Source organism: Lactuca serriola, chromosome 2 (genome assembly GCF_051521515.1).
Source record: "Lactuca serriola cultivar US96UC23 chromosome 2, Lser_US96UC23_V15, whole genome shotgun sequence".
Classification (NCBI taxonomy): Eukaryota; Viridiplantae; Streptophyta; class Magnoliopsida; order Asterales; family Asteraceae; genus Lactuca; species Lactuca serriola.
The window spans coordinates 130,399,427-130,410,536 of record NC_136409.1 but is presented as its reverse complement, the minus strand read 5'-3'; the positions used below and the strand labels follow the sequence as shown (position 1 = coordinate 130,410,536).

At 32.4% G+C, this 11,110-nt stretch overlaps 1 non-coding gene across 1 annotated transcript; it reads right to left on the bottom strand.

Annotated features, from left to right (window-relative positions):
• Positions 1 to 2,588: 2,588 nt before the first annotated feature.
• LOC145091058 (U6 spliceosomal RNA) lies at positions 2,589 to 2,691 on the bottom strand. The gene has a single exon (XR_013701947.1). It is a non-coding gene; the product is annotated as a U6 spliceosomal RNA (small nuclear RNA).
• Positions 2,692 to 11,110: the final 8,419 nt, after the last annotated feature.

Sequence of the window (11,110 nt, the reverse complement as noted above, 5' to 3'; positions counted from 1 at the left end):
ACCCATCGCTTTTCTATAGATTTGGGTATGTGTTGGTGCTACCCATTTTCTTTCTCTATGTATGTAGGATCAACCTTACGTTTAAGTGATTACACTACTCACAGGGTCGTTATGCTGTCAGATTTTATCCTCGGTGTACTGTAGAACTTTTTAAAAGGTCAATTTTCATGCATTATATACTAAACATTATTGTTAATGAAATGATTATGTGTTTTATTTGTGATGTTGTTATCTACTATGTTCTCTCGTTTCATTTTTATTTGATATAATATGGTTTCAATTATAAGCACAATCCAACCACTGTAACCGTTAGAAACAAAGGGTTTCAATAAACTCATCGTCATTCCTACTTAATAGCAGGAAATGCCTAGAAGGTACATTCGCAAAAACACTACAACAGCACCACCACCGCCACCGCTGCCTCCACCAGAAATGGATTCTGCTGCGTTCCAAGCGGCAGTCTCAGCTGCATTTACTGTAGCACTGGCACACATCAACAATGGCACAAACGGAGGAGGAAACGGAAATGGGACGGGGAGTTCCAATCACGAAGATAATCCAGTACATCATAGAACCTGCACTTACAAGGATTTCACCAACGGAAAGCCGAGACCATTTAATGGGAGCGGAGGGGTGATAGCTCTCACCCGATGGATTGAAAAGATCGAATTTGTCTTTGAAATCTACGGCTGTCCTGAAGAAAGTAAAGTGAAGTTCGCAGTTTGAACATTTTCTCATAGGGCACTATCATGGTGGAACGACCATGTCAAGGCCCTAACCCTACCAGTAGCAAACTCCATAGCGTGGGGGGAACTCAAGAACCTAATGCTCGATGAGTATTGCCCAAGTGGTGAAGTGAAGAAGCTTGAACAAGACCTATGGAATCTCACTGGAAAAGATTTCGACATTGCAACTTATATTTCCAGGTTCATCGACCTGGTGCTCTTGTGCCAGGGAATGATCCCCTCCGAGAGCAATAAAGTCGAACAATTCATCCGGGGACTAACTCCCCCGATTCAAGGAAATGTGATTCCTACTAACCCTCAACCTTCGACAGTGCCAAGCGCCAGGCGCAAAAGCTTTACGACCATGAAGAACCAAAGGGCACGAAGGCTAGAGTCACTAAACCAAAGAAGGGGATGACAACAAGAAAAACTGGGGAAAGAAGATAAAGGGACAAAAAAGTCAAGAGTCGGGGAAAAAGCAGGAAATCATAGAAGTTCACGCTGCTACCACTCCTACTACACCAGCACCATCCGCACCAGCACTTGCGAAGCAATAGGCAGGCTCTCTTCCAAAATGTGATAAGTGTAATTTATACCATAATGGCACATGCCGAGACCTTCTGTACACCAAATGTAACTAAAGAGGGCACACCGCTCGGTATTATAGAGCACCGCCATAGCAAAACAGCCGAACTAACAAAGTTGGGGTTAGTCAAGCATGTTATGGGTTCATGGAGACTAGCCATAACAAACGAAACTGTCCCAAAGCCAACAATCGGAGTGCAGGGGGAACAAGCAAGGTCCTATCAATGGGACAAGGGGAGGCTGTGCAGGATCCAACGGTAGTCACCGATACGTTCCTCCTTAATAACACCTATGCATGCATCTTATTTTTTAGTGGGGCGGAACGATGTTTCGTGAGTCATAAATTTAAGGGATAATGACTTAGGAGGGTAATAAGGTTTCCAGTTTGTCCGTATTAGGTCACTAAGGTTTTTTTTTGTGCGTATTAGACCAATATGGTTGTTATTACCATTTAGAAATAGTCCTTTTACGGGTTTTAACCGGTAAAAATGACTATTTCTAAACGGTAATAACAACCATATTAGTCTAATACGAACAAAAAAACCTTAGTGACCTCATACGAACAAACTGGAAACCTAATTACCCTCCTATGTCATTAACCCTAATTATTTAGAAAACATGCTTACTAATCAATGTGACTGACTTGTTTGACTGAAAATAGTTGCTTTCATTTAAACTTATCTCATAACCCTTCCAGAAATTCTAAGTCCAAAAACTCATATGATTGATGATCTTCATTACATAAATATGCAACATTTTATGAATAAATTCTTTTTTGTCATTTAAATGTTTACATGAACACATCCATATGTACAAATACAATCTCACTTTGATACCTCCCATCAATGTCTACATTTGATAACAACTGAAAATGTAAAACCAACAGGGACTTGCAGAGGATGCCTATTATCAATTACTTTATAAAAAGCAAAACCACAACATGAACTAAGAAACTGAAGTTGCAAAATTAATCAAAAATCAGCACATAAACAAACACATACAGACTATATACAACACATAAACGGAAGTTTATAAAGCATGAAACTTAATGACAGAAAAAGTAAAAAACTTAAAGGAGACTTTATAAAAAGAAAGATCACCCTTACTTGCCACAAATGGTTGAAGACATCAACAAGAAGATCAATCTAACCATGGAATCCACATGTTGTTTGATCATGACTTCAGTAGATGAACTACCGAAATGGAATAATTGCAATTGAACTCTATTAGCAATTGAAAATGGAATTAGGGTTCCAAAGAAGACGACGAAGGGTTTAAAAAAAATTGGACCATTTCTTGATTTGTGTGTGTCATCCTTGCGCAGGGGCCATACTAATCTTCTCTGTATCGTTCTAATTTTATCGGATGTCCCCAAACGGACGACCATAGATGAAGAGCTTCGCCATATAAAGGAGTAGCAGGTTATATGGGACGTCGCGAGTTCTAAATGAACTAGTTTACTGTTGATGTTCATATATTCTCAATGTCTTTAAATTTAGGGTTAATGACTTAGGAGGGTAATTAGGTTTCCAGTTTGTCCGTATTAGGTCACTAAGGTTTTTTTTGTGCGTATTAGACCAATATGGTTGTTATTACCATTTAGAAATAGTCCTTTTATCGGTTTTAACCGGTAAAAATGAGTATTTGTAAATGGTAATAACAACCATATTGGTCAAATACGCACAAAAAAACCTTAGTGACCTAAAACGGACAAACTGGAAACCTAATTACCCTCCTAAGTCATTATCCCTAAATTTAAATACTTATTTTATCAAAGTCCCCAAAAGTTAAACGAAACCTTCACGGTGGAAATGGCTAATGGGAAAATAGAAACAACCAATGACGTATTCATAGGATGCACGTTAACATTAAATAAACACTCATTTCAAATCAACTTAATGTCGGTTACTATTATAAGCTTTGATGTGATCATCAGTATGGATTGGTTAAGCCTCCACCATGCCAATATTATGTTCTGCGAGAAGGTCATTCTCCTTCACCTACCCAACGACGAAACCCTAGTTATCTACGACGATAAACCCGGTGCAAACTGTAACAACCGTCAAAATTCGATTCGGTTCTAGATTTAACTAAACTTAGTTGCACGTATAGGCATGACACATACTAGAAATATTACCTAGAAGCTAAGTTATAACCTACTAGAAACTTCGAAACACTTATAGTGATAGATAGCATACTTAGATTTCACATTGATATGTGAATTCTACAACTACTTAACTGTAGTGAATATCCATATTCGGGGCACTCTTTGACTTGAAAACCTTTTCATGAATCATATACACACATCACTCATTTGACCTAGAAGTATAAATTAGGTCAAAGTTTCATAGAAACTTAAGTCAAAGTTGAAAACTAGGATTAGTATACTTGATTCCTCAATTTCACTTGAACCTCGAAACCACTACATAGAATGCCAATAAACCGATAAAATAAATTACAAACATTATTTATAACTATAAAAGAGTTATAATACAATAAGATAAATTGAAGTCTCAAAGATTCTATTGGTTTTGATATCCAAATATTTACAAACTCTCAAAAACCTTAAATGCCCTAAAAACCTAAATTTATGAAATTTAACCTTAGAAATTCTATAAAAATAGTTATGAACCTTATAATATGATCTTATAATAATTAAAATTATGAAAATGCATTCAAGGGAAATAAAATTTAACTCATTAACATTTACCCTTAATTTATAAACCAAAAATCAAGGTTTTATGAATAAAAACTTGATTTTAGTGCATTTTATATAAAAATTGAGATATTTAATAAAATAATTGAAATTTTATAAAAGAAAATGAAAGATAAAAGGGTATTACTCATCAAAAATCGCCCCCCTCTCCTCATTTCACTCTGATTCTTCACCACACACACACACATCTCTTCTTTCTCTCTCTAGAAAACTTCTCTCCTACTTCTCTCTAGAAAATACAAAATTAGATGCAAAATATATGGGAGAGACTTTTCCAGTCGATAGTTCATGAGTCAGCATGCATCTTTGTATTTTAGTGGCCAATTATGGTGGAGCGAAACCCCAAAGAGATGACGAGAGACATTGGGTATCCAGAGAGATGAAATCTTTCTTTTCTCTTTTTTTCTTCTCTCTAAGAGCCCCATTCCTTCTATTCCTTTCACCCACAAAAATTTCTAGAAAAAACCACCATTTTGCATAAAATATCCATTATCCATAAGGACTCATCAAGGTAAAAACACCTAACTAAATCATGCATGCAAGTTTCTACTATTTTTTATGATTTTATGTGCATACTACTTCAAACACCGACTTCTACTTCTTCATATTCTTCAAACTTGTTTTCTTTTGGTTAAAATGGTTTTTATAACATCACGGATGTGTTTTAACACCATGAATGTAGAAAAACATGGTTGCATGTTCATGATCTTAGCACAAAAATTGGTTTTCAAGTTAAGAACATAAAACTCATTTTTAAGAGTTCTTGAGAAATAAGATTTTTGTATTTTAATGCATGTATGTAAATTATGATTTTTAAATATATTTAATATCTAGAAACATGACCACAAAATGCATGGATCATAATTTCATAACATATTTCAAAAGATTTACTCAAAGAAATGATGAAAACTCAATTTTCTAACCAATCATCATGCATGCAATCTGTTAGATTTCTTTACCTGAATCTGAACTGTCATATATCACACATTTCTTAACCAAAGTTTGAGATTATTTTTCTGAAATATAATATTGTGAGTTAGCTTTCAAACAGCACTTTCTTATGATTATTTGTTTTATGTTGCATGTTCAAAGGACTTATTCATCACTAAAAATCCTTCAAAAATTATTTTGAACTATTAACATCATATATTTAGAGGTACAAAAAGATCTTGAATCAAAAAACTTTATAACATGTTGCAAAAACTATCAAAGTGACATCAATAAACTTTACCAAAATCACAAGAACCATGCTTTTCTCTATAATACATAGAGCCTTTAGGCATGTATTTTGAAATCCAAAATAAGAAAACGATTTTTCGTTGTTATTTAATTGTATGAAGATGCATTCTATAAATTTTCAGCCCAATATATATTTTCTTTATTTTCACATGAAAATAATACAAAAAATAGAGTGTTAAAGCATATAAAATACTTACACTAGTAAATAAATTCTAAAAAAATTCATAAATAACACATACTATAAACCAACATCCCCCATGAAGTTTGAGAATTTTTTTTTATTACCGTTTACTATAAGTTTTTATTTTATTGTTATTAAGCACAAATAAATAACAAAACTAGGGTTCAAAGTTATTAAAATCATATTTATTATTTTTCATAGCTTCTATATATTATATAAGCTTTATAGAAAATTTTGATGAATTTTCCATAACCTTTTACTATTTTTCCAAGATTTAATGAATATTAAAATAATTAAATAAGTGAAAATAGTTAAACTTATCCAAAATTCAGAAAAACTTACTAGAAAGTCGTTTATTACATTATAACCATAAATAAAATTTTTAAGGATTTATCTTAACTTTTTACTACTTATTTCTTTTTTCTTGGTATTCAACATACTTAAATTCTACAAATAGGGATTTTCTATTCAAAAATCACATTCAATAATTTTTCCAGCTTATACACAATGTAAAACAGTTACACAAAAATTATAAGAATTTTTCATGATAACTTTCTATTTTTCCATGATATTACGATTATTCAAGGAATTAAAATGGTGAAAAATAGTTAGACAAATCAAAAATTCATGAAAATTTATCTTAAGGCCTTTGACATCAATTAAAACTGAAATGCAATGTTTGAGAATTTCTAGAACTAAATTGACTTGGTTTTTAAATATTGAATCATTGGAACGCATCCTAAAATGTTAAATTTTAACATTTCAATAATGGAAAATTCCACTTGAATTTGTTATACAACAAATTGATTCATAGAAATCTAAATTTCACAGAAAAATGTTTGTAACCTAACAATATTAAATTTTGACACAATATTGGCATAATTCTATTATAGTAGTAAGTATACTAGTGTTAGATTTCGATTAGAGACTCACTAGCATATACCATTGTTGTAGGAATCGGTAGTTGTACAAGTGGAAGTAGTTCAAGGAACCATTTGCTTCATCTCAATGCATTGTGAGTATTCACGACTCCCCCTATTTTCGGTTTTTATGTTTTGGGGTGGAAAAGCATGTCCAAAAAACTATTTATTGTTAGTTGTATTTAAATTGATTTGTATCAAACTTGATTTCTATATTTTGCTATGTATGTCTATGCAACTTGAAACATGAGGCCTTATCGTCTTAAGTCCCTTCCCTTACATTTTACTCCAACCATTAACTCTTTGAGCCAATGGTCATTATGGATAGCACTATTAGGAATTGAAAACTCCTCATTGGCCCGATTGTCGGAGTGCATGATACAATATAATCTATGGAACGATAAGCATAGATCTTGATAGCGCATCTGTCATAGGCTTGGTTGTGAACTCATTGTTTGCTCATATACATACAAACTCGTTTATTACTTATAGCAATGAACTTTGTTTCTCATTATAGCAATAAACTTTGTTTCTCATTATAACAACGAACTTTTGTTACTAGAAACTTATTTACTTGTCTTAGCAACAAACTTGCTTGCTCATTGTAGCAACAAAACTTGTTTACTTGTTTTAGTAACAAACTTTATTTCCCATGAGAATATGAACGTTGCATCTCATTTGGGCAACATACTTTATTCATCATGATGACATAGAACTTTGTTATATAAACTTATTTACTCATTTTAACAATGTACTTTTATTTATGGAAACTTCTATCAAAACTTTGATTATGATTCATTAAACCAATATTATTTTTAACCTGTGAGTAGTACTCACTAACTATTTTTATAGTTAACGTTCGTTTTACATGCCTTTTCAAGAACCATCTAGTAAGAGGCACGTAGAGACACAACACTTGTAGGAGCATTTGCATGTGTTGACTTTTAAATACATTGTAATTTATTTTAAAAAGTTGTTCAAACTCATTGTAAATTTTTAATGAATTTTAATGCCATGGTTGGTGTTCTCTATTAACTTTTGCTATGAGTCCCTTTGTACTGCCACGCCTTATGTTTCTGCTTTAACGGAGTATGACAGAAATGGTATCATAGCCGAAGGTGATGGAGAATACCGGTTTTCCTTTGGAGAACCATAACTATAGCAAAAAAATTCAAAACTTTTTTAAAATATTGAAAATACTACTGGTATAACTAATTCGAGTACGCATTATTAGACTTTGATTAAGTGTAGCCTAGCCAACTATGCTTAATTAAGGAAAGTTAATGCGAGGATGTAAACGGTTATAGTAGAATTATGTTCAAAACGATTTTCAACTTAAAATTTTGAAAAACAAAATTTTTAGGTGTGCGTACGGGCATTAGACATTATAGGCTTTCATCTAGATACACTTAGAAGCTAAGTGCACTCTTATAACAATGCCTTTATTTAGAAATATTCTTATCCCCTATCAAGTGCTAGGTTAACCACTTAGGTTATATCACTAGCCACTCTAGGAGCAAACCACATAGTACTAAGAATGAGTATTCCTCAGTAGCTATTGACTATAGAAGTAAGGTTAGTAGCTAGATAGACACTAGTAATAATTTTATGTCAAAACCTATACCAATTATTCATCAATACCTCTTCATCGTCTTCGTACTAGAGTTACAAATAGGAAAAACATTCTCATATTGACATATATGAGAATTGGAGCATTGTGTAAGGAGGTAGATGAGTCACCACTAAGTAATCACTTGGATACCATTGGTGGGAATTCGGGATTCGACTCACGAGGAGACACGGGGGTTTAACCCATAGGTGAGACCTTATTACTACGCTATGATTTAGCTCTAGGTTGTTTCCACCTTGGGCTTAAAACTTAACATAGTATATCCCTTTGACCTAAAAGTTTTTCTTTGAGTAGTTCTTACCCTACCATCTTTACTTCGAATATCCTAATTCGAGCATAAACCATTCCACTTATGGAAAATTTTACAAGGTCAAGTTCGAGACCCCCAGATACACTAATGATCATCTTGAGTATACAACCATCTTACACTTTACAATTTGCTAGCATGTTTCATGCCCTACATTTAACCTTAAATTTTCGTGCCCGATCAAACATCACATTGCTTCGTTACACGAATCCTTCCTACAAATTTCGAATCCTCCTTCAAACCTTATTGTTTACATACATCAGGTTGAGCCTTAGCGACATTAAAAACATTCCTATCGTTATAAAGTATTATATCCTCTTACGCCGCAAGTTAGACGCCAAACCTATAACTTAACCTTTGACCCCTATAAAAGGCTACAAAACTTCATTAACTCCATAAAACATTTTACAAACAAATTTTCTTGTCCTTTATCTTGGGCAAAAGACATCGGTACTCGGCTTGTACTTGTCTTAGTATTTAGGTACGATCAGCTAAACTAATCTATTTATTCCTTACTTTTTCACCTTTCATCGAAAAAGTCATTTTGCTTGATCGGTTTTATTTATCATTGATAAAATACTTTACAACCACCTCATATAAATTAATAGACCTTTCCTAACAATGTAAGCCATATTTCTCGCTAAAAGCAACCAACTTTACTTTTAACAACTTGCTTTAACTTAACCCTTTTATCTAAAACTCAATTTAAACAATGTTGGTTTTAACCTTGCAATTTCAATTTCATTTCAAATCCATTTCAATGGATATATGTGCTTTTAAGGGCATATACACCATTTTAAACCTTGATTGCCATTTTGGCACGTTTTCGAAAAACTTAGAAACATTTTCTTTATAAAAGTGTTCAAACCTTATGATAAAACTTAAAACATATGACATTGAAGTTCATTTATGTGTAAAAGCTTCATCGGATCTTCAAACCACATTTGTTTTGACTCTTTTGACCACTTTGTCATTTAGGCATTGTAGTTTACTTAAATGTGTTTTCTAGGAACCCAACATGGTATTTTTACAACATTCTAATCCAAATGTGTTTACAAGACATCAATGATGCCTACATTTCAAAACACACCTTATTTGTTTATTTTATTTCAAATTAGTTTTATAATCTATAAAGTTTCTAAAATTTACAACATTTGAAAACATAGTTTTTGCTTTTAAATTTCCAATGATCAATTACCAGTTATAGTGCTTTTACTTTTTCACAAACGAAGTTTAAATTAATTGATAACTCACGAATTATTGGCAAACACTTTAAAACTTCTACATGTCTATCTAATCATAAAAATACATGAAGGATTGAAGTTTCAAATATATCTAAACCTAAGATTTAAATCTAATTACGGATATTTTCCTTCAAATTTTAAAAATAGCAATCACTGCCGCCATTAATTTCCTTTTCTTTCCCCCGCCCTTGAATTCTCGCTCTGATTTGATATCTCACACATCGATAATAATAACATAACACGTGGTCTAAATTTTCCCTGGTCTAATCTACTTCCCTTGGTACCATATTCATACGCGTACAGACTAGAACTATACCTTTACGTTTTGAGCAATTAATATATGTATAGTCATGAGTAATAGTTTTGATTTAGTCAACTTTGATATATTCAATTACGCCTTTTATCACATACATTTTATTTTATTATGAAATCTACTGTAAACAAGTAATCCTTATTTACATTTGCTCTTTCGTACAAAATTTGGAAACTTGATTTAAAGTGCAAATTTCATTGTATTATCCTTACAGATTAATACACAAGATGAAAACCATTGTTCTTATCATTTTCCTAAATCTAGGAAATATATGTGAAGAATACATTTCTTATGTTTCATCTTTTCTTTAAAAACATAAAATGTTTTAAATGTTACGATTATCTATCCGTCAAATGATTGTTTTTGTAGAATCACTAAATTAAGAATGCACTATTTTCAATGATCGATATTTTTACATATTTTGTAAAATAGCATTCTACTTTGCAATCTCCAGTGAATTCCTAAAGTATCAAACTTTTTTTCATCAATACCATGACTCCTCTTAAACTTGTATTTTTATCGACTTAGACAAATAGACAATTTTTCAAAAGGGAAATCTAAATATTTGTATACAAATTTCCTTAATGACGACTTAAACCTTTAACCTTAATTAATATTTATATTATTTTACTACTTCGTTTGATCGCCACACATGTATCTTCATTTTCTTGGAATTATTACACAATTTTGATAATAGTGAGATTGCTTATCGTTTCTAAACACTCAAAATGCTATCTTGATAATATGATTTAAAATATTATAAACTTTCACTGCCTTCATTAGAAACAATGACTCTCTAACTGTACTCTTCAATTATGGTTTTATTATAGTTAGAGTGCCTGGAGTAGAAATTATAACTTCGGAAATCCTCGATTGTTTTGTAACTTCTTTTGTAGACGGGAGTTAAATAGTTTTACGCTTGAGATGTACCTATAGCACGTATCATTAGGAACTTACCCTTGATTGCTTCTCTTTCATTCGTGCTACCCCTTCTTATTTCTGAATAAACCTTTTTCAAATTCAGTAGTGTCACACCCCGAAACCGAAGGCAGAAACGTTCCAGGGCGGAGGACTTCATGAATACCACAACCAATGTACATAGTAAGCATAGTAAACACAAAACTTTACATTACATAGATTCTTTTACATTGTCTGAAAACAAGAGTTACATGTTTTATACATATACATATCATATGAAAAAAAAATACAGACGTGTCTTCTACGTACTCCGTCTTCGCCAAAAAGGATCG